This window comes from Sciurus vulgaris, assembly GCF_902686455.1.
Source record: "Sciurus vulgaris genome assembly, chromosome: 19".
In the NCBI taxonomy this organism is placed as follows: domain Eukaryota; kingdom Metazoa; phylum Chordata; class Mammalia; order Rodentia; family Sciuridae; genus Sciurus; species Sciurus vulgaris.
This window is the reverse complement of record NC_136480.1, coordinates 14530746-14554331: the sequence shown is the minus strand read 5'-3', so window position 1 is coordinate 14554331 and position 23586 is coordinate 14530746. Positions and strand designations below refer to the sequence as shown.

The 23586-nt window shown below is 40.9% G+C and overlaps 1 long non-coding RNA gene across 4 annotated transcripts in view; it reads right to left on the bottom strand.

Moving 5' to 3' along the window:
- Positions 1-23586, bottom strand: part of LOC306650319 — a 510857-nt gene that overhangs the window by 136971 nt on the left and 350300 nt on the right. Inside the window, exon 6 of one of the 4 annotated variants that reach the window (XR_013760866.1) lies at positions 736-1255. The exons of the other annotated variants lie outside the window; for them this stretch is intronic. This is a non-coding gene — a long non-coding RNA (uncharacterized lncRNA). Of the gene's footprint in view, positions 1-735; positions 1256-23586 lie in introns of those variants that run through there. 4 annotated transcript variants of the gene reach the window in all.

Here is a 23586-nt window from a genome sequence, read left to right as displayed (position 1 = left end):
TTCAATAGAAAAATAAACGGATACAATTTTAATTTGATGAAGGGAAAGGGGGAACATGCATAAATGCATGCACAGCAACACAGAAAGCCCACAGAATAACTAATGTTACTCTGAGCTCGCAGGGCATTTTTTTCCCCAGAGAATTATATGACTCCAGTGGTGACTTCATTATACTTATAGCATCTCTGGCTCTCTCACCAGAGGGAAAAATTGGAACACGGACATTTTCAGTCAAGAGGCAGAACTAGGATGAGGCCTTAATACCTGACTCATGTAAAATACTTCAGATTTGGGGAAAGCATATTCCTCAAAATCTTCACTTAACTTTCTGTTAATGAACAAGAAAGTGCTTTTATATCTGAAAAGGTGCTATGCAGGTATAAATATTTTTAGTTTATATATTTTTTTAAAAAATCATCTGTTCAGATAGAATTCCAGTTAAAATTGGAGGTGGGAGCTGGTTAGGAGACCTGGTTAGGATGTCAGAGATGTTGGTGTCTACTTTAGAGAGAGAAGAGGCCTGGCTCAGGACCGAGCAGGGCTGCTCTCTTGGCCCTTCGGCAGAGCCAATGCCCAAACTGAGAGTCAAACCTTCACGTCTTCACAAATCTGTGGGATAACTTGGCACTGGAGAGTGAGGGGTTTCACACCTGACTACATATTGAAACTCTGAATACTACCTAGATTCTCAGAGATCTTTGGAGGATCATCTCAGCAGGTGGTAGCTTCTACCTTGAGATATCCCTAATGGGTGAACTCTGGATAAAGGCACAGAGAAGAGGGACAACAAGGAAACTCTCATGGTCTCAAGTGATCGGGAGGGGACGCAGAGAGTTTCCTTCAAGCTAACACACAGGGTCACCACAAACCAAAATTTTCAATAAGAAAAAAAATAGAAGAAGAGGGACTTGAGAATTTGGAAAAGAGCATCAGAGAAAAGGTTTGTTTTTTTTTTTTTTTTTTTTTCCTCTTTGCATTTCTAGGAGAATAAGGAGGATAAAGCAAATTTCACCTGCTCCAGGCAAAGGTTTGAGGAGTCCAGTTGCCTTCTGCCAGGCTCAGAGGAGCTCTGCCTGTGCTGGGCATGCTCACGTTGGCAGAGCAAAGCCTGTGTTTTGAGAAGCGTGATCCTCTTGAGTACACCTGGTCATTTCTCTCACCCAGTTGTCCTAGGTTCAGGCTAAATCAAGGTAACCTGAAGCTTTTCTCTTCTCAGCTAAGACACTCTTCCTCTTCTTCCATATCCAACAGAGACCTGGGAGGCAGGAGTCATCACTGAATTAGTCTAAGTACAACTAAAAGCTCCTCTCGTGAAGAGGAGGCTCCAAGAGGGTGCAAATCTTTCACTTCAAAACCAAAATGGTGTTCTCAGACTTCATATTTATTAAGCTTTTGTTTACCATATGAGGTAAGCTGGGTAGGTGGTAACGGTCCCATTTTAGAGATGAGGCTATGGTTCATATTAATTAAAAGCTATCAAGTGATTCATCAGGTTTAATGACACCTACTTCCATGGAAAATACGATTCTCTCCAGGAGGGGGAAAGCCCCACTTTGATGGTTCCACTGATGTTTCAACCAGAGCTTCAGTGGAATGTCCCAGGTGGGTGACATTGACGTTTTCTTCCCCTCTTACCCTGTGATGCTCACTCTTCCCATCACTGAATTCTCCATCATTTTCAAAGGTGGACTTGTAATTGTAATAGTAATTGCCAAGGTCATTCCTCTATTAATGCTTTGCTCTTTGGGTGCCCTTTTCCTCCACTAAAGGTTATCGCACTCACTAATCAAAAGTAAGGAAAATGCCCTCAAAGGTCATTTTTGAAGCTTTGTCTTAAAGACATTTCCTTTTGCAACTTTGTCAGGATCTTTTGCTAGTTTCTTTTTGCAAGCAAAAAGAGTGCCATGAAAATTGTTCTTATATGCAAAAAGTTTCTGATATTCAGTAGAAGATTTATGGTGGGGGAGAAAGCTCAGCTAAGAGTCAGGAGGCTAGGTGCTATGAATGTGTCCCCCCCCCCCCCCCAATTTCATGTGCTGGAAGCATAATCCCCAATGTAAAAGTGGGAAATAGGAACTTCAGGAAGATGTTTGGGTCTAAAAGGTTTTTTGTCCTTGTGCAGATTAATGCATGATAAGAGGGCATGATGGAGAGAGTTTGGTACCTTTCTGCACCTCTGCCTTTTGCCCTGTGAGGAAACAGTGTTCAAGACTCCATCTCAGGCAAAGCAGCCCTCACCAGATCTGAGCACTTTGATCTTGGACTTCCCCAACCTCCAGAATAGTGAGAAATTGATTTCTGTTCTTTATTAATTATCCAGTATGAGATATTTTTGTATAGCAGCATAAACAGACTAAGATGCCAGAGCGTAGTCTTACATCTACCACTAACAGGCTATATGTCGTTGGGCAAAGCATTTAATTACTACATCACAAAATCCCTCATTTGCAAAATGAAGGAACTGGAACAGATGGTCTCTGGGGTACATTCCAAACCTAAATTTATTACAATTCCATGGTAAATAATATTGGGTTATTTTCAAAATGAAAAATATTTTACAATGAACTCTAACAAAATATTGAGATAAGGAGTCATTGCCTGTCTCTTGGGTTATAAAGGCTTTTTATCAGGATCTGGTTTTGTCCCACAGAGAGTGAGGACAGGAACTAGGAAGAGTTTAGGGTTAGATAAAAGGAAAATTTATTTTAATCACCTTGGTTACTAACCCTTTAATTAGTTGGTAGGTGCTGTATTCATTCTGAAAATCACTGACCAAAAGGCAATTTTTCAGGACCACACATAGTTCATCTCTTGAACAAAACATGGAATACTTTGAAGAAGGATGCCCAGTTTCCAGAATGGTAAGATTTCTGGCCCTTTGTCAAAACTGGACATCACATTTTCCCACCAGGGTCAGAGGGGATTAGAAGGGAGTGGCCCCAGTAATAGGTATTTCCCAAACCAACAATCCCAGGTCTGGTTCTAATGGAGATTTCCAAGAGAAAGGTGATATTAAAGATGGCACCCTGCAAAGAAGAAATGAAGTAAAATATGGCCATCTAAGAGAGCTCAGGTTTCTATCTCCATAATTGGGAAACAAACTCCTGGGGCTCCTTCCAGCTCTAGAATCCTAAGATCCTGTGGCTTTATGATGTGTCTCGATTATTTATGATATGTCTAGATAGAATCCTTTGGAAGCAATGTCAATCTAACTATAAATCCCCTGTTAATTCATAAACAGGCCTCTTTGCTGGAATTTTTTTGGTGACCATAAATCACTAGAACAAGAAGACAATAGACTTAACCCAGATACATTAATATCTTGAATTTTCAGGTTATTCTCTGTAAAGTGAAGCTATATGGAAGAGTCATTGACCAGAGTTCATTTATCATACCTACCAATTCCAATGATCCCTTTTACAAACTATTTTTATCCATTATTTTAAAAATCCAGTTGGTATGAATAGTATCTTCCTTAATTAGCTGGAAATGCAAAGTTTAATCTCAAAGCAAAGCCTCCTATGTTGCAACAGCTTGCTTTTCCAAAATCAAGTGGACAATTGTCCTTTGGATACTAATTAGCATGAACTCTGGTCCAGCTTGTCTCCACTCAGTCCTAATGAAGTGAAATAGTTCCAGCTTTTTAGTTTTCCTTGGTGTTTCTTTGCTTTGCTAACACCTTTCTAAGTAGGCTTTTAAGGCTGTATTTTAAAAGTGTTTTACAACTTTAAATGCAAAATGTATAAAAGAAACTGCATTGCTAGGTCAATAGGCTGGGATTAAATTAAATGTTTGTGAAAGTCTATTGTAAATGGTAAAGTACTTCACCAATGTTAATTACAATAATAATAAACATTGAAGCAATGCAGATTGGTGGTTAACAGCCATGGGCTTTGGAGGCAGAACAACCTGGGTCTGAGTCTCACCTTGTCTCTTACCAACACTATAATTTGACGAGTTTTTCCACCCCTGAGTGCCTCCTTTTCTCGCCTATGAAATACAAATAATATCAATATCTACCTCCCAGGTTCATCCTAAGTGCTGTTCGGAAAGCATATAAAGGACTTACCTAATGTGTGCTCAATACATTTTAATATTATCATTAACTATGTTAACTCGATAGATGTTGGTTAAGAACAAAAGTATTGATTTGCCTATGGATCACTGTGAGGGTCAAATGAGAAAGTGTGTACAACATACAGCACGGGCCCAGCTGATGTCCTACTTCACTGACTCTAGGAAGTCATCCCTCAGGAGGTACCCTGTTACGGTGTGTCTTTCTAAGAAAGAGAAACATTCTGTCCATTATACTATCAACCTTGAGGCACATTCTTATTGCAGAAAGGCAAAATTCTGAGGAAGGAAAATGTGCCTCAGGACCAGTGAAATATAAGGGTTTTAAATGCATAATATGCAATGGTGAAAGATAAGGGAGGGAGGGGGAAGAAAATTCTCATCAGACAAATTTTGATGTGCCTCAGAACTATCCGTGGATTTTTTCTCTCCATACATGCAGAATGATAATTCTTGTTACTGAGGAAGAAACAGTAAAACCCATTAAGTTCCAGGTTTTCAATTCTGCATATATTTTAGCAAAATCAACACAGGTGCATTGAAATGGGTTGGAAATTGTAACAGTGAGCTTATATAACCTTTATTTTCATTAAGAATAAAAATACAGATTGCCCTAGAAATAGGATACTGGGACAAAGAAGTATCTTTTTGCTCTGCAAGTCATCTTATGAATAGACTGGGCAAGTATGATATCTGCAACCATGGGACAAATGGGCCAAGGAACTTGCCAGAAGGAGTTCCTAAAGAATCATCAAATAAAGCTGTAATGAATCGTGACAAATCTCTGTAATATATAGGGAGTCCTTGCGGATAACCTATTGGTCATAGTCCCTTCTCCCACCCATAGTGAGTATCCCTGAGGAGAGGATAATTCCAGAGCCCCTTTCACGGGGTCTCAGAGTTGTTCTCACGGAACGTGAATCCCCTTTCACACGCTGATGCTGGGGTGGGTGGGGAGGAGCAGGATGTGGGGGCACGCTAATCATCGCTGCCAGCCTTGACGGCAAGGTGGGCGATGCCAACTCTAAGTGGCAAAGGAGAAAGTCACGTTTGAAGTACAACTTAGACAAGATCTGGAGAAGAAATGACACAGAAGAGGAGGAAGAGCTCTCTTTTATTTCAGGAAATTTTCCCAGTCGACTGCAATGGGTGGGAGACAAGAGAGGCAGGAAAGAAGGAATGTTCTGGGGGCCTGGGGTGGTGGCTCAGGGGAGCGCTTGCCTAGCATGTGGGGCACTGGGTTCGACGCTCAGCACCACCTTAAAAATGAATGAATGAATGAATGAATGAATGAATTAAAGGTATTGGGTCCATCTACAACTAAAAAAAAGATGTATTAAAAAAAGAAGAAGAAGAAATGTCCTGGAACAAAGGAAGAGACAGAAAATAATGCAGCTGCTGCTCTAGGGGTGGGTGGGGGACTCCGCAGTTACTGAAGAACACAGGCCTTTGTACCCTCCCAGTCACCATGTCCACCTTCAAGCCCACCAGTGAACCTATTAGAACCTACACTACTTTTAGACTGTTAGAAACATTAGAAAACAGCTAACACAGTGGTTCCCAGTCCAACTATGCCTTAGAACCATCTAGAAAGCTGTAAAAACGTACCAACATGTTAGTCTTACTCCTAGGGATTCTGAGTTAATTGTCCTTGAATTGTGCACCAGGCAATTAGTGGTTTGGAAAAACACTAATTTTTCTTCTCTCAAGTGATTCTAATAAATATGCAAGGCTGTGAACCTCTGATCTAATTCACACTCCTTGCTTCACAAGTAAAGCACTAGGGCCACACAGGAGCACAGAGACTTTCCCGAGGACATGCAGCTGAAGCCTCCAACAGGTATAGCTCTCTGGCAGAGTCAGGCATTGACCTCAGCTGTTCACTGCTCTGCAGGTGCATCCTACCCACACTGAGGCCTCGTGCGGGGTGAAGGTATGTCCCTGCCCTTTGACTTGGAATCAACTGTGTGACTTTTCTGGCCAATAGGATATTAGCAGACATGTCCTCTCACACTCCATCTTCTGAGATGAGAAGAACACACTTTGGTAACTAGTAGTGGATCCAAGGAAAATGGAAACCTTGTGGCATAGACATGCACCCAGCCAACCCAGACATGTATGAGTCAGAAGATTAATAAATATAAGAGAAAGTGTTCAATATCTCTAGTAATTAGAGAAATGCAAATTAAAACAACTCTAAGATTTCATCTTACTCCAATTAGAATGGTTATTATCAGGAACACAAATAATAATATATGTTGGCGTGGATGTGGGGGGAAAGGCACACTTTTACATTGCTGGTAGAGTTGCAAATTGGTGAAGCCACTCTGGAAAACAGCATAGACTATGAATCCTCAAAAAACTTGGAATGGACTCACCATTTGACACAGTTATCCCACTCCTCTGTTTATACCCAGAGGACTTAAAGTCAGCATACTACAGTGATGCAGCCACATCAATGTTTATAGCAGCTCAATTCACAATGGCTAGATTGTGGAACCATCGTGGATGCCCTTCAACAGACAAATGGATAAAGAAACTGTGAGATATATATATATATAAACACACATACACACACACACAAAATGGAATATTATTCAGCCATAAAGAAGAATAATATTATGGCATTTGCAGATAAATGGATGGAATTGTAGAATATCATGCTAAGTAAAATAAGCCAATCCCAAAAAACCAAAGGTCAAATGTTTTCTCTAATAAGTGGATGCTGATATATAATAGGGGTAGGGTTGGGGGTGAGAGAAGAATGAAGGAACTTCAGACTACGTAGAGGGAAATGAGAGGGAGGAGAGGGGTTGGGGGAAGGAAAGATGGTGGACTGAGACAGACATCATTACCCTACGTACATGTATGATTACACGAATGGTATGCATCTACATCGTGCACAACCATAGAAATGAAAAGTTGTACCCCATTTGTGTATAATGAATCAAAATGCAGTCTTTAAAAATAAAAAAATGAAGAAATGCATATTCTTATGAGTACTGACTTTGGGGTAGCTTGTCATGTGTTGTCATTATGGTACCCGCTGATTGAGATAGACGTAAACCCAGGTTTTCTAATATGGTTTGCTTCATCCCTAGACTTCTAAAGGCTTATGATCTATAGGCTGTGGAGTAAACTCTGATCTGCTAGTGCCTCCCAGCAGACAAACCAGTCCAGACCACTCACTTGAATAGCATAGAAAACTCCAACATGTAGAAGCCAAAGATTCTTCTTTATCAGACATTTCTTCTACTGATCGCACCTCTTAACCATTTCAGTATTTCAGTGATCCCTGAATGATTATAACAGGCAGTTTTTGATCTCTCAATATATTTAAAATTTAATTTTCTAAGAAAAGAATATTATTTTAGATAGGTACTCTTAGCCCCATTTTACAGATAAGGAAATCAAGGCCCTCTGAGATAAGAAACTTGCCCAAAGTCAGACAAAACGGGAACTACAGAGGCTACCCTGACTCTGAAGGACTGTGCGACACCACCCTCACCTTAACTATATTTCTGTGACCAATACTATTTTTAAAAGATTTTTTTAGATGTTGATAGACCTTTATTTTATTCATTTATTTACACGTGATGCTGAGACTCGAACACAGGGCCTCACACATGCTAGGCAAGCGCTCTACCACTGGGCTACCACCCCAGCCCTTACTAACTATTCATACTGGTTAATGTGGCAGGAATGCACGTCGCCCCAGGGTGCTATTCGAAGAGATCTCTTTTTCCTTCAGGCATTCTCTCCACACATTGGCTGTCCTTCCTGCTTTTGTAGTTGACACATAATAATTGCACATGTTAATGGGGCCGTGATGACTTGATACCTGTATACATTATGTCATGATCAGCTCAGGGTCATCAGCCTATCACCTCAAACATTTATTTCTTTTTGGCAGCGAGAGCTCCCAGAAACCTCTCTGCTGGCTGTTTCGGAAGACACAAAGAATATGACTGTTAACGACAGAGAACACTGCTGCTTGTCCCCTCTGTCTCCTTGTAACTTTGCACGTGTTCCCCAACCTCGTCCTCCTCTCTCCTCTGCTCCCCTCCCCGTCTCTGGTAGCCCCTACCCTCTTCTTCCACCTGTCTATGGTAGATCCTGCATGGGCTTGGGGTTAGATAGTGTTGTCTTTACATAATATCCTCCAGGTCTCTCCAGGTTGTGGAAAACGTTAGGATTTCATCCTTTAAAATGGCCACATGCGATTCCATTGTGCACATACACGCCACGTCCTTTGTGTATTCATCTATTTCTGGACATTTAGGTTGATTCCAGATTTTGGCTACTGTGAGTAGTGCAGTTCCTCCCTCCTTCTCTCCCTGTCCCTTTTTCTTTGCATTGACATTTAACTACAGGATGTCTGTAAAAACTGAATACACAAATTATATATGTATGAATTGAGGTGGTCCTTATTGGCATCATGCTCATTCACCCATGCTTCCAGACTTAGAGCACCCTGTATTTTTCCCTGATGGGGAGCTGCTAGACTGTAAATGGAATTTGGGGGTCAGGAAAAAGTGTTTGATTAGAGCACTAACCTTCGAGGGTTGTAGTCATTTGGAAAATGTCAACCACAGTAGAGTACGCTTTGTGTGTGTGTGTGTGTGTGTGTGTGTGTGTGTGTGTGTGTGTGTGGTTGGCTATGTGTTTGTTCTGCTTCTAATTTTCTTCAAGGAAGAAAAGTTGTAAGTTGGGAGTCCACAATACTGCAGCACCCTGATTGGGAAGGGAATACTATTTATTCCTCTTTATTTTTGAATGAAAGTAAACAATAACTGTTTTAAAATTTGCCTATCAGCCCCATAGAGCTAGGTACCATCTGTTTAGCGGATAGTATGTGCCATTTCTTTTCTGGAAGACTGTAATCAGCACGTGTTACTCATTGTGATGACTCAGCACAGAACCTCTTTCAAAGGTTGGGATGTTGCTGGGTTTGGGTGTCGCACAGGTTAAAGACCGCCTCGCCTGTTTGAGACTGGAAATGCTACCTTGTCTTTTTCTTACGCTTCCTTCCTGCCAGGGCACTGGGATGTGACCTCAGCTCTGACAATGAGATGCTGGTGCTGAGGCCTGTCCCTTTTCATAAGGCAGATGAAAGCTGTCCTTCAGGAGACCTCACTCCGCGGAGCAGAACGAGGACGCATGGCCACCGCTGAACACAAAGAAAGATGAGATGAATATGAAAGATCGCAGCCTCTGACACTGGATTTAGCAAGAGGGAAGAAGGCTGGGAATGGCTTTTCTGTGACCCCTTAGCAGGTAGGTATGGCTCTTGCCAGTTTAAATTTAAGGAAAGGAGGTCTGAGAGGAGAGGAGACTTGCCTAAGGTGACACAGCCAATGGGAAGAAGAGTTATGATTTAAACCAAACGTCTGTCAGACTTCAAAGGTCACACTGTTCACTCTGCCACTTTCACTGGGTGGACCGAAAACATGCCACAGCTATTCGGTAGTTCCCCGTCCAGAGGTGCAATTCCATCCTCCTCCTCTGGAGTGTAGGCTGGACTTAGTGACCAGTTTCTAACAAAGAGAGGAAAGAAGAAGTCAGGGTGCCAGATTCAGCAAACAAAAATAAAGGACACACAGTTAACTTTGAATTGCAGATAATAATGAATATTTATAGCCAAATATTGTGTGGGAGATACTTATACCAAAAAAATTACTGGCTGCTCATCTGAAATTCAAATTTAACCAGGTATTCTGGCAACCTGATTAAAAGTAGCAGCCTGTGATTTAAAAAAAGAGGTCATAAAATGTACTGTGGCTTCCTCTTCCTCTTAGAATACTTAAGAGTAAGTCGGCTGGCATTTTGCATAGACATCGAAGCAACCTGTGGAGAGGCAGAGACTTCTAGACAAGGGCCAGCAAGGAATTGCAGCTTCTAACCAACATCCATACTCAAGTCTCCACGTGATTATGACCCAAGGTGACATGTTAACTGACATATTGAACTCATGAGAGACGCCGGGCCAGAATCAACCAAGCAGTATTCCTGACCCAGAGAAACCATACTGTCCAATGATTTTTCAAGCTGTTAATTCATGGGGTAATTTGTTATTGGACAAAAGACAACAAATACAGTCATACTACTTAAATAGATATACATCTATTCAGAATTCTAGTTAACCATTTTAGCCTATAAAGAATCTTTTTGTTCAAAGGAAAATTTTGTCTTTTGTTTAAACGTATCACATCTCCTATAAAATATCTCTACTGCCCAATGCAGCTCCAATATAGCACTGACTGAGTTCTTTTAAGGAGCATTTATCAAGAATGTTTTCTGAGCAAACTTTAGGCAGGAAAAAAAAATTGTCATATACAACAGATAAGCAATGTGCTTTAAGATTGCAAACTTTCACATTGGTCATGTTATTTGGTCATTGAAATAAAGACTATTACCTGACTTCATAGGCTTAAAAATACAAAAGAAGGAAGGCTTTAAAAGATTCAGCGATATGCTGAAGATCACACGACCAATCACACAGCAAGGATTCTAATGCAGATCATCTGACACTCAGTGTCTAAGGCCCGGCCTCTCTAATCTGAACAGGGTCTCTTTCTTCCCGACATTGGTCACTGATCTTAAACGGTGTTCTCTTGCAGATGTTTTTCAGAGATGTTAAAACGGAGGATGGAAAAAAGGGTCATCAATCACCTAACATCAAATCACAAAAGCGAGTCTGTCCTGACCTCTGAAAAGTGACTTTTAATTTTCCTCATTAATTCAGCAGCTATGGCTGACAGTGCCATTGGTGGTCAAGAGTTGAGTCAATCACTCAGAAACTCCCGTCACACTATTTGACTTGACATTTCCCATTATGGGAAAGGCCCTCAACACAACAACAAAAGGACAAATATTGGGACAAATCTGTCACAGGCAGGAAACGCAAGACAAAGAAAAGCAGGGTTAAAGGTGGAAGGCTTGGACTTCCAGTCCCGCCAATCTAATGTGCGCCACCTCGACTCCCTGCCCAGGAACACTGGGTCTTGACGAAAGGCCAGTGGTGCTGGTTTCGCTCTGCAACTCATCATTGATTGTTCAGCTGTCCTGCCAACCTCCACACTGGAGTCCAGATTGGAATCTTATTTTTGAAGTTGATTCCAGAAAATGTGTGTTTCTTTTGTAAAGTGTTACAACTTGAATAAGCAGCATTCTAAGTACAAGGAGAATGAACTGGATACCAACGTTAGTAAAACTTGAAAAAGGAAGCAAATTCAGGAAGATGAATTTTGTTCAGAAATCATGGTAAAGAGGGAAATAATACAGTGGGAGAAACCCAAGAAACTCTGGAGCAGTTTGCGGTCTTTCCACTAAAAGTGTAAGGAGGAGCTGAGAACGGAGCAGGGAGCTGCACAAGAGGAGGGTCGACCTTTGCTGAATGCTTTGCTCTGAATCTTCACTCTCACTGTGTCCCAGGATAAATCAAAAAACCCGCCAGCAAATGACGCCAACTGTAAATACAAGCAGAGCCACAAGCCATCTAATATCTCCATCTTGCAAAATGTCTTTGCAAGATTTTTGGAGATTAAAAAGAAAATCACATGTGGATGTGGGATAAAAGGCATACTGATATGTATTGGTGCAAATTGGTGCAGCTAGTCTGGAAAGCAGTATGGAGATTCCTCAGAAAACTTGTAATGGACCCACCATTTGACACAGTTATCCCACTCCTTGGTTTATACCCAGAGGACTTAAAGTCAGCATACTACAGTGACACAGCCACATCAGTTTATAGCAGCTCAATTCACAATAGCTAGATTGTGGAACCATCCTAGATGCCCTTCAACAGATAAATGCAAAAAGAAACGTAATATATATATATATTATATACATATATATATACACATATATATATATATATACACACACACCATGGAATATTATTCAGCCATAAAGAAGAATAAAATTATGGCATTTGCAGGTAAATGGATGGAGTTGGAGAATATGGTGCTAAGTGAAACAAGCCAATCCCAAAAAACCAAAGGCTGAATGTTTTCTCTGATAAGTGGATGATGATACATAAGGCGGGGGCCCTGGAGGTAAAAGAAAAATGGAGGAACTTTGGATTGTGTAGAAGGAAATGGGGCAGGAAGAGTGGGGGAAGGAAAGATGGTGGACTGAGACAGACATCATTACCTTTGTACATATATGATTACACAAATGGCGTGACTCTACATCATGTACAATCATAGAAATGAAAAGTTATACCCCATTTGTGTACAATGAATCAAAATGCAGTCTGTAAAAATAAAAAATAAAGAAAATCACAAAAGAGAATTTATTTATAGACACTTTAAAAAAGCTAACCTGAGATTCTACCATTGAGCAGATTTGTACATTCTAAAGACCCTCTGCATATTTCACTGATGCTGACGGAGTCATTGTTGGCAGCAATAATGCAATTGTTTATGCAGATTCTGCCACCTGTTCTACTTGTTTGCTTTTTGCTGCTTGAAAAGGAAATTCCTGGCACTAGAAGAAAGTGGACCCTTACTCACCTGGGGTCCCAGGAATGACATGGGGCAAGTGCACACCCTGCTCTTACCATCCCACAGGAACGGCGTGTCTGCTCTAAGGTGGGGCAGAGTCAACGCTGGCTCTTCCTTTCTGACAAGGGCAAGGTACCAATGGCCATAAAATCTAAATTTCCTGCCACTTAGGGTGTTCTCTTTTGAGAAAATTATTACGGCAAGATGCAGATGTTGAGAGCTTTTTATACTTGTTCAAAGCTCAAAGTAGCCACCAGTGTTTGAACTGGAGTCCTAAATGCTAGGAGGTCACCTCTGGAAGGATGGGTCTTGAGAACTGTGCTCAACAGGAATGCTTCATTCATGCTGGGTAGTGACCAACCACGCCAATCAATTCTCCTCTTCTGGGGAATCTAAAATGCAAGAAAGGTATACCTAGCGAACTGGGCACTCAGCTCAGTATGAACTAGAAGTAAACAGGGAGAGAGAAAACCCAAACCATGAAAGCAGCTGATTGAATACTTGTTCTTGAGCCACAAAACCCACTGTGAACATCTGAGCTCCAAATGAGGAATGGCTATACAGTCACTCAGAGAGGATTCCACTGTTTCCTTAACTCCTGGACTATTTTAATGGTAAAAAAATGACTATGGAACCAACCTAGGTGCCCTTCAACAGATAAATGGATTTAAAAAATGTGATATACATATGTGTACATATATATATATATGTATATGTATACACACAATGGAATATTACTCAGTCTTAAAAAAGAATGAAATGATGGCATTTGCTGGTAAATGGATGGAGCTGGAGAATATCATGCCAAGTGAAATAAGACAATCCCCCAAAAAACAAAAGTCAAATGTTTTTTCTGATATACAGGTGCTAATTCACAATGGGGAGGGCACTAAGGAAGAATAGAGTTACTTAGATTAGGTAGAGGGCAGTGAAGGGAAGGGAGGGAGTCTGGGGTCAGGAAGGCTAGTAGAGTGGATCAGACATTATCACCCGCGTACCTATATAACTATATGACTGGTGGTATTCTGCATCATCTGTAACCAAAAGATTGAGAAGTTATACTCCATTATATATGAGGTATCAAAGTGTATTCTATTGTCATGTATAACGAATTAAAACAAATTTTAAAAATTAAAAAAAATGCTATAGCCTGAAGTCAAACATGTATCTTTCTTGGTACCAGAAAGAAATTGGTTAACTAACAAAACTTGATCGTTTTTAGTGCTTCCACTTTTTTCCTGGAAGCCAGGAAGCTCTTAGCTTATGTTAGTGACTATATCAACTCAAATGGTCAGCACTTTGTTGCTTCTTCCGTCGCTTGGTCCTGATTGTCACTACACATAAGCTTTGTGAATGTGCAGGCACATTATACTTCATACGCATTATGCTTTAGAAGGTCCTTGAAACTCATTGCTCAGTCTTTGGAAGGGCAGATGGCCAATAAAATGAGACATCCCGCTTAGAGGAATCTTCTAAATTCTCTTCTCTGATATTTTTATGGTGGCCTTTAGATCTCCGAGTCTTTGAGTTTCAGCAATTTCTAATTCTTTTCAAAGCAAAGAAAATGAAGTAAAAGCACCAAACAGCTGTCCAAAGTTCAGAAACAATCCTTCATGAACAATTCTGACTCCAGGCACAGATGGATGTCTCCAAAAGCTGTCAGGCCTGGTGTCTGCTTTTCAAAAGCTGATGTGGAGATATTATTCTCTTCTAAGCAGGAAAAAATACCCTTCTATGGTGAAATCATAGTATAGATCCTAAAAATACCTCATGTTTCTCTATGTCATGGACTTCATCTCTAAATTCCCAAGAGGTAGATGGAATTAAATTGATGGAGGAATAAATGTACACCCAGAATCCCCTCACCCTATCCTAATTGGGTAAAAAGCTCTTCGGTGTTGCTATCTTCCCCTCCCTCCCAGAGGCCCAGGTCAGCACCTTCAGTTCATAGATGGAGAGGGTGAAGATAAGAACCACCAAGCTGCTACCTATGCTAATTCAATAAAATGTTCTTTCCTCAAGGACTGCCTGTGTTCCAGGTTGCGTGCTAGGCACAGAGAATGCAGTAGTGAGCAAGTCATATCTGATACCTGCCTTCCTAGAACTTCTATTTTTCCATGGGTACACAACCAAGAAAAATATTCAGCCATATAGGGCACTGGAAAATGTCTGGTGATATCTTTAGTTGTCACATGGTTCAGATGATCTAATCCACCAGCATTCAGTAAGTAACTTATGGGGATAATTTAACACAATGAAGAACTTCCCCCAGCAAAATGCCAAAAGGTCACTGTCCGAGAAATAAGCAATTACAATAGAAGATGTTCAGTGCTGTTATAAAAGAAGCACAGGATGGCTTTGAAAGCACAGGTCAGGGCACTGACACAGTTTGGAGGCAGAGGGATCAGTTAGCCACATTCAGGCTGAAGGCAGACCGATCATGGTTCACCAGGTGTTAGTGGAACAGAGAAGCTGTTTCATGTAATTGTCCAAATGTACTGAAAGGATAACTAAATACGTGAATACAAGGTGGACATGTGGGGCTGGGCGGTGGCTCAGTGGTAGAGCGCTTGCCTAGCACATGTGAGGCACTGGGTTCCATCCTCAGCACCACATAAAAATAAATTAAAAAATAAAGGTACCACCTACAACTAAAAATTATTTTAAAAAAAAGATGGACATTTGTTCACATCTCATTCTAACCCACTCATTGTTGAGGTCCAAAGCTCACTGTCCTGTGTCTTTTCACGTCATTTGATTACACATATCATTTATCAGAGACCAGGTAGTGCTTTATCACTCCCCAGTAATCACAGCTTCCTCATCTAACCTGAAGGGGCAACAGGCTGAATTTGAGTGAAATTTCACTATAGATTAACCATCGTGTACTCCCAAGAACTCACAAATGCTCACGTGCTTCTGTTTGCAAGGAGGTCAGCTATTACCTGTTTTCCTCAAGCATAAGCACTAACTTGACTGACAACCAACTATATAACCTTGCCTCAACCGTGACTTGTCAAATGCCCCCAGAGAGCTCTTCTCAGACATCACCTAGGAAAGGATGGATGTTCCTGGGGCCAGAATCAAACAGAAACTAGTAATGTCCAACATGTATAGGTGATCTAATTGGGTCATTTTAAAGTATTTTTTAAGAGACAAAATAAAATGCAAGTATATGCTATTCTGTAATCCATCCTCAAGGAATTTGAGGGAAAGTCAAAGGAGAAAAGAAGCAATTAAAGAGATAAATTACATGCCTGTGGGTTCTGCTGGTATTTCATTTGATATAAAGCATTCAACACACTGAAAGTCATAGAATGTTATCAGTAGAAAAATCTTAGAGACGCAGGTCAGCACCTACAGTTCATAGATGGAGAGGGTGAAGATAAGAACCAGGAAAGAGCTAGTCTAGGTCACTGTGCTGGTACAAGAAGAGCTAAGACCAGAAGTACTAAGTATGAGCTCTGGGGTTAGGTAATCTGGAGTCAGGCTCCAACTCAGTCTCATTTTGTCCCACTTAGCTTCACTTTCCTCCCAGGGAAAACAAGGATTCTAGCAATGCCTAGATCACAAGGGGAGTATAAAGATTCAATAAAGCATGCACGTACAGTACTTAACAATTCTTGGTTTGTAGTAAGTGTGCAATGAATATTAGCTGTTAGGATGACTACCCATGGTAGAGAGGTATTCTAAAACACAAATCATATCATGTTGCTGAGGAGCTAGCTCTCCTATCTGGGAAAATACTTCTCTCCTCAGTTCTCTTGCCAGACACTGGGCGAGAATAGAATCTGAAGAACTAAGTGGGGGTGAGGGGCAGGCTCTGGATAGATCTTCAAACTCCTCCATGTACACAGGCCTCAAAGCCTGAGCCAAATGCTTCACTATTTGTTTTATCCTAGAGTCCCCCGGAGGTGTTAGAAAGTAACAATCGCAATTTTTGAAGGTGGATAGACCATGAATCATAGACTTATATGCTGAATAATATCTCATATACTTTCTAATCTAATTGGATCTTGATTATGGAATCCTCAAGGGTAAGACCTTAGTCCTTTACTGTATTATTTAGTTTGGGGTGGGCTGCACACCCCATCACAGTGCCATGCGAATTTCAGATGAATACTTGTAGAAGATGGAATCATTTATTGGTAGTTAAGCCTTGTTGTTGTTACCTTGGATTTGTCTATGAATTCTGTGAAATTCATGGTACATTTTAATACATTCCAGTATACAGCACATTCTGACCTCAAACTGATGATAACTTTAGTCAACATGAAGTGAGCATTTTCTAACCAGGCAATGGGAAATCACTTCACGTAGATCATCTCCACACAAGTCAGGGAGGAAAAGAGTCTTATCATTATCACCATTTCACAAATGGGGAAACTGAAGATCAGATGTCGCTCACCTGACATCACAGGACTCGTAAGTAGGGGAGCCGAGATTCAGTCCTGGGCCATCTTAGGCTGATCTCCCACTCTGAATAGACTTGGATCTCCAAATATGACAAAAATAATTTCTCATTTTTCCCATGTTCCACTACTCGGGCAATCTTCTACAGTTCGTATACACAGGCCAGAATTTTTAACCCCTACTCAGTCAGAGTAGGTTGTCTAGGCTACAGTCTGGGGTGGTTACCTAAACACACACGTGTTCATGCGCACACACATCACAACACGTGCGGAAAATGAGAACAAAGAGAGAATGCACTAAAACAGATGCCGTATCTGTGAACCATCCGCCACCCAAGGAAATCAGCCAAGTTGAGAGCACTTGGAAAAAGAGAGCAAAGCCATGTGTTTACTAACACTTGGGAAAACTGAAGTTTAATCCCAAGACCAGACATTAAATATCATTATGTAAGGCACCAGTGCTGTGTCAAGTTCCTGCAAGGCTTAACAGCCAAATTAGCAATAAATTCTGACAGCCCCATCTATCAGCTCTGTTCAGCCAGTCCAACAACAACACCATGTTTCTTTGCAGGCCCAGGGAACACACAGTTGCTGAAGGGGGTGGAGGGAAGCACTTGATTACATTTGGTTTTGAATAATTGGTTCACTGAAATTCTTAGGCTGAAGAAAAATGGCATTTCTAATTTATAGAAATCACTATTTGAAATATAGTTATGGCTGCTCAGAGAACCCCTGGAACTAAATAAATTTAAGTCGGCACATTTAAGAAAGCCATTAAGAGGTACCTAATGACAGCCCCTCCAATTATCCCTCCAACAGAGCTGATGTGGAACCCTGCCAAAAGGCAGCTCCTCTCCTCCCCCACTGAGGTCGTGTGTGGCTTGATGCCTGGAAGCCCAGATGGGGTGTATCAAGGCTTCTCACACCCACAGGGCAAGCTCAGAAGCCTGACGGGGCCAATAAAGGAGAATAACACATTCCAGGGAGAAAAGAAGGGAAAAAATTCTACTGGCAACTTCAATGCCTCTTAGGGAAGGTCCCTTCATAAATGTGTGCTGTCTGCTTGCAAATATCCTTCTAAGATGCGCTGGGTTTGCCTTCCCATTCAGAGTTACCAGCATCTTAGAGAGCTAGGAAGGGCTACGGCAGACCTGCTGACCATTGCAAGGAGCCTGGAGTGTTACCGCATGTCCGATCTGAGTGAGAGACAAGCCACGCTTCTTCGCAGCCCTGTTGCACCAGCACTTTAGTATGGTTTTGATATTCTTAGACCTCTTCATTGTCACACAGAAATTCAGGCAGACAGCATGTAAAAGAACACCTCCCCAGGTCACTTTGGTAGCCAAGTCCCCTGAAGATGAGTAAGGGTGATACTTTTGACCTCAAGGGCCTTCTGTGAACTCGCCAGTGATTATCTTACGGTCCAATTCTGGGCATCCAACAACTTCAGAAAACCAGTGAAACCTGGTGATCTGGTCTGGCTGTGATGAGAAAGCATGTCTCCTGTCTTTTGACACAACATGGCCCATTTTGTGACCTTGCTTCTTTGACAAAGTAAATGAGACCCTGGTTTGAAAGAAATGAGGCCAGAGAACGACACTCAGAATGCTTCTGCAAGCACTGCAGCACTGACGTTTCATTTTGGACTTATCGTTCCTGGACCCCCTACCCCGTTCATGCAAATAGGATCCCAGTTACCACTGTTAGTTACACCCATTAGACACAAATTAGGATAAGGGCAGGATTGGGATGTGAGCGAAATCTGATAATGGTATCTCTGTGGTAGACACAGATCTGGCATGGCCCAGATCCCCTTCCAGAAGATTTTGCTGCCCAGATACAGGGACTATAGCAGACAGCATCCAGCTGCCAGTTTGTACAGGGCCTGCCATAACGGCAGGAAGCAGCTCACAGGACCCGGGCACTTCCCAGCGCAGTCTGCATGCAGAGCCTGCAGAGCCCTTGACAGGCAACGCTTCCTGCAGCACTCTCTGCGAGGCAAGCCAGAGCTTCACTGGCCTGCGTTACAGTTTAACTTCTTCCTCTGCCAACTTTGCTTTCTCTTCCCCTTTGCAGATATTGATGCCCAAGGAATGTGTGATACCTCAAAACCCGTTTTAGCATGTGCTTCTGGAGAACCCAATATGTGCAATCACCTCCTTCTGTTCTGCGACTTCTCTTAATTATACCCCCTGCTTGCCCAATACCCAACAGTAAAATAGGAAGATAAAATGCTTGATCGATTGGCAGTTTCTTCCCCTGCTTTCATTTATTGTCCAAAGCATGATGTGGTAGTAGAATGAGTAAAGTCTTTTTAAACAGAGATCTGGGTTTGAACCTCACCTTTGAACGATCTGGGGCACAATAATTAATCTCTCTGAGCCTTAGTGTTCTCTTCCATCAAGAGATGATGTCCCCATCTACCTAAGAGGGCTCCTGAAGGAATTAAGTGTAACCACATGACAACATCTTGTACACAGTAGGTGTCTAATGCTTGGCTCTCTACAATGGCTCCTTTGGCATTTGACACACATGTTCGTTGACCTTTTCAGGTATCTATTTCTTGTTTCTTCTATGAAACACTGAGTTCCCGAAGAGCAAGAACAGTGCTGTTTGCGTCATCTGGATTTTCTATCTGATGCCAGGAACGGACTGATGTTGTAAATGACAAATACAATTTTTATCCATCAATTTAAATAAATAAGGTGAAAGAAGAGCCCACTGAGAGATATCAGAGGTGCCTTCTATGTGGCCAAGAGCCTGAAAGTGGGTTCTGGGTATCTTAGCCATGAGGTCTCACCATGGAAGTCAGCACAAAGGCTTCAGTGTAGATGGAGGCTTCTGCTCACCACTACGAACCTAAGGCACAACGGCTGACAAGGTAGAGCAGACAACGTGGTTGGGACCCCAAGGCCAAATGCACAGATATTTAACAACCTAAGCAGCCAGCACAGTTGACCCTCAATGTCCGTTCTCCCCCAGACGATCAATTCAATCTGATCACCCTGATCTAGTCTAGTTAGCTGGTTCAAAGACAAGAACGCAAACAGACTGGAGAGGAGGAGTTATACTGTACTGTCACCTAGAGGTTTTCTTCTTCTTGCTCTTGGAGGTGAGAAAGGAAGTATGAAGTGTCAGTTCACAGTCACCAGAAGGACCAGCGAGAGGACGAAGCTGATGCGGAAGATTACACGGCAGAGACCTCAAGCCCCTGGGCTGAGCTGCTGCATGGCCGAAATACAAAGTCTGCAGTACGTCTTGTCTTCCTGCAAAAATAAACGTCCTTGTGGTTCAGGACACTGGACTCTGGGACTCTGTTCCTTTGCATCTGCAGCTCAAATATCCTAAGAGGTAAGACAAACATTCAATATGCAATCGTAACTCTCCAGGGACTCTTATATTTAGCAGCATAACAAAATTGTTGCCTTAAAACAAATTTAGCAGAAAGAGGCTAATCTGAACTCTTCATTTTAAAATTAAGAAACAAGACCCAGAGCTTAGCTATTGTGAGTTGAGCTGCTGTAAACATTGATGTATGTGGCTTTGTCACTGTAGGATGCTGATTTTAGGTCCTTTTAAGTCCTTTAGGTATATACCAAGGAGTGGGATAACTGGGTCAATGGTGGGCCCATTCCAAGTTTTCTGAGGAATCTCCATACTGCTTTCCTGAGTGGCTGCACCAATTTGCAGTTCCACCAGCAATGTATGAATGAACTTTTCCCCCCACATCCTCACCAACATTTATTGTTACTTGTTTTCTTGATAACTGCCATTCTGACTGGAGTGAGACAGAATCTCATTGTAGTTTTATTTTGCATTTCTCTAATTGCAAGAGATAAATTAAACATTTTTTCACATATTCGTTGACCAATCATATTTCTTCTATGAAGTGCCTGTTCATCTCCTTTGTCTGTTTGTTGATTGGGTTATTTGTTTTTTAAGTGTTAAGTTTTTGAGTTCTTTTTATATCCTGGAGATTAATACTCTATCTGAGGTGCAGGTGGCAAAGATTTTCTCACATTCTGTAGGCTCTCTCTTCACGTTCTTGTTTTCTTTGATGTAAAGATTTTTAGTTTGAATCCATTAATTTATTAATTCTTGATTTTACTTCTTGCACTTTAGGGGTCTTGTTGAGGAAATCAGTTTTTAAGCCAACATGATGAAAAGTTGGGCCTACATTTTCTTCTAGTGGGTGCAGGGTCTCTGGTCTGATGCATAGGTCTTTGATACACTGTGAGTTGAATTTTGTGCAGGATGAGAGGGAGGAGTTCAATTTCATTCTACTGTATATGGATTTCCAGTTTTCCCAGCACCATTGTTGAAGAGGCTCTACAATGTATGTTTATGGTGCCTTTGTCTAGTCTGAGGTAACTGTATTTGTGTGGGTTTGTCTCTGTATCTTCTATTCTGTTCCATTTGTCTTCTTGTCTGTCTTGGTGTTGATCCCATGCCATTTTTGTTACTATAACTCTCTACTATAACTTAAGGTCTGGTTTTGTGATGCCTCCTGCTTCATTTCTCTTGCTGAGGATTGCCTTGACTATTCTGGGTCTTATTTCTCCAAATGAGTTTTATGACTACTTTTCCTGTTTCTATGAAGAACATCATTGGACTTTTAATACAAAATTGCATTACATCTGCATAGTGCTTTTGGTAGTATGGTCATTTTGACAATATTAATTCTTCTTATCCAAGAACATGGGAGATCTTTCCATCTTCTAAGGTTTTCTTTAATTTCTTTCTTCAGAGTTCTGTACTTTTCATTGTAGAGGTCCTTCACCTCTTTTGTTAGATTGATTCTCAAGTTTTTTTTTTTTTGTTTTGTTTTTTGCGGCTATTGTGATTGGGATAGTTTTCCTAATTTCTCTTTCAGCTGATTCATCATTGGTGTATAGGAAGACAGTTGATTTCTGGGTGTTGATTTTATAGTCTGCTACTTTGCTGAATTCATTATTCATTTATGGGTTCTAGAAGCTTTCTGATGGAGTTTTTTTTTTTTTTTTTTTTTTTGGAGGGGTCTTCTAAATATAGAATCATGTCATCAGTAAATAGGGATAGTTTGAGCTGTTCTTTTCCTATTCTTATCCCTTTAATTTCTTTCTTTTGTCTAATTGCTCTGGGTAGGGTTTCAAAGACTATGTTGAATAGAAGTGGTAAAAGAGGGCATCCCTGTCTTGCTATAGTTTTTAGAGGGAATGCTTTCAATTTTTCTTCATTTAGAATAATGTTGGCCTTGGGTTTAGCATATACAGCTTTTACAACATTAAGTTATGTTCCTACTATCCTTGGTTTTTCTACTGTTTTGCCAAATGAATGGATAAGGAAAATGGTATATATACACAATAGAATACTACTCAGCCCTAAAGAAGAATGAAATTATGGCATTTGTTGGTAAATGGATTGAATTGGAGACTGTCATGGTAAGTGAAATAAGCCAGTCCCAAAAAACCAAATGTTCTCTCTGATAAGTAGATGCTGACACACAATAATTTGGGTTGGAGAGAACAGATGTTCACTGAATTAGACAAAGGGAAATGAAAGGAAAGGAGAGGGGATGGGAATAGGAAAGACATTAGAATGAATCAGATATAACTTTCCTGTATTCATATATGAATACACACCAGTGAAACTCCGCATCATGTACAACCACAAGAATGGGATCCTAATTAGAATAAGTTATACTCCATGTATGTATAATATGTCAGAATATGCTCTACTGTTATGTATCTTGTAAAAACAACAAATTAAAAAAAGAAAAAATTCTAACAGCGGCCATTCCAATCATTTTTCATTTACAGTTTTGGTTCTTCTCTGAAACACTAACAAAGAGACGCATGAAAAATCTGTAACACATCCTCTTAAATTTTATGTGGTTTAAGGTCTCTTTGATTTGCTATCCATCTACCCAACTTGAAGGCTATCATACTCTAGAATATTTGGTCTGAGTCTAATCTAGTTTGAAAGTACACTCTGGTCCACCATAAATATTTTCTGTGTTATTTTACTACACTACAACTGTTTCATTTTCTGGCCAAAACATATGCCTTTTGATTTTTTTTTTACTAATTCACCTTGGTTTTGCATGCTTAAATTAATATACTTTTGTTCTGATTCATTTCGCCTGATTGTCAGTATTTACCCTTCTGTTGACCTACCTGTTTTTTACTACTTTTTTTTTTTAATTCAGAAACCATTTATTAAGGTTTAACTCTCAATTTCACTTGGAACTGAAGAAAGAGCTTCCCATTTGAAGGGTCCTAAGCAGGAAGATAAGCAGTGGTTACAGAGGGCAAGGTGGTCACCAAAAAACAAAAGACCCAGAAAGACTGAGTGAGCTGCCAGAGAAGACAGAAAATAGAAATCACAAGTAGTGTCAAATCTCTGCTTAGCCAAGACTATATACCAGGCTTCTGGGCATGCTCCACACAGCTGTTAATCCACGATCCAACAGCCTGTAATTACAGGTATCAACCACGTTCCTGGGACTGTGCCCTTTCCTTAGTATCATGCTCTTTGCCAAACCACATCACAGAAATGGACCTTACTACGAGATCTGCAACTTGAGCCCAGGGACAATAATAAATGTTTCACAG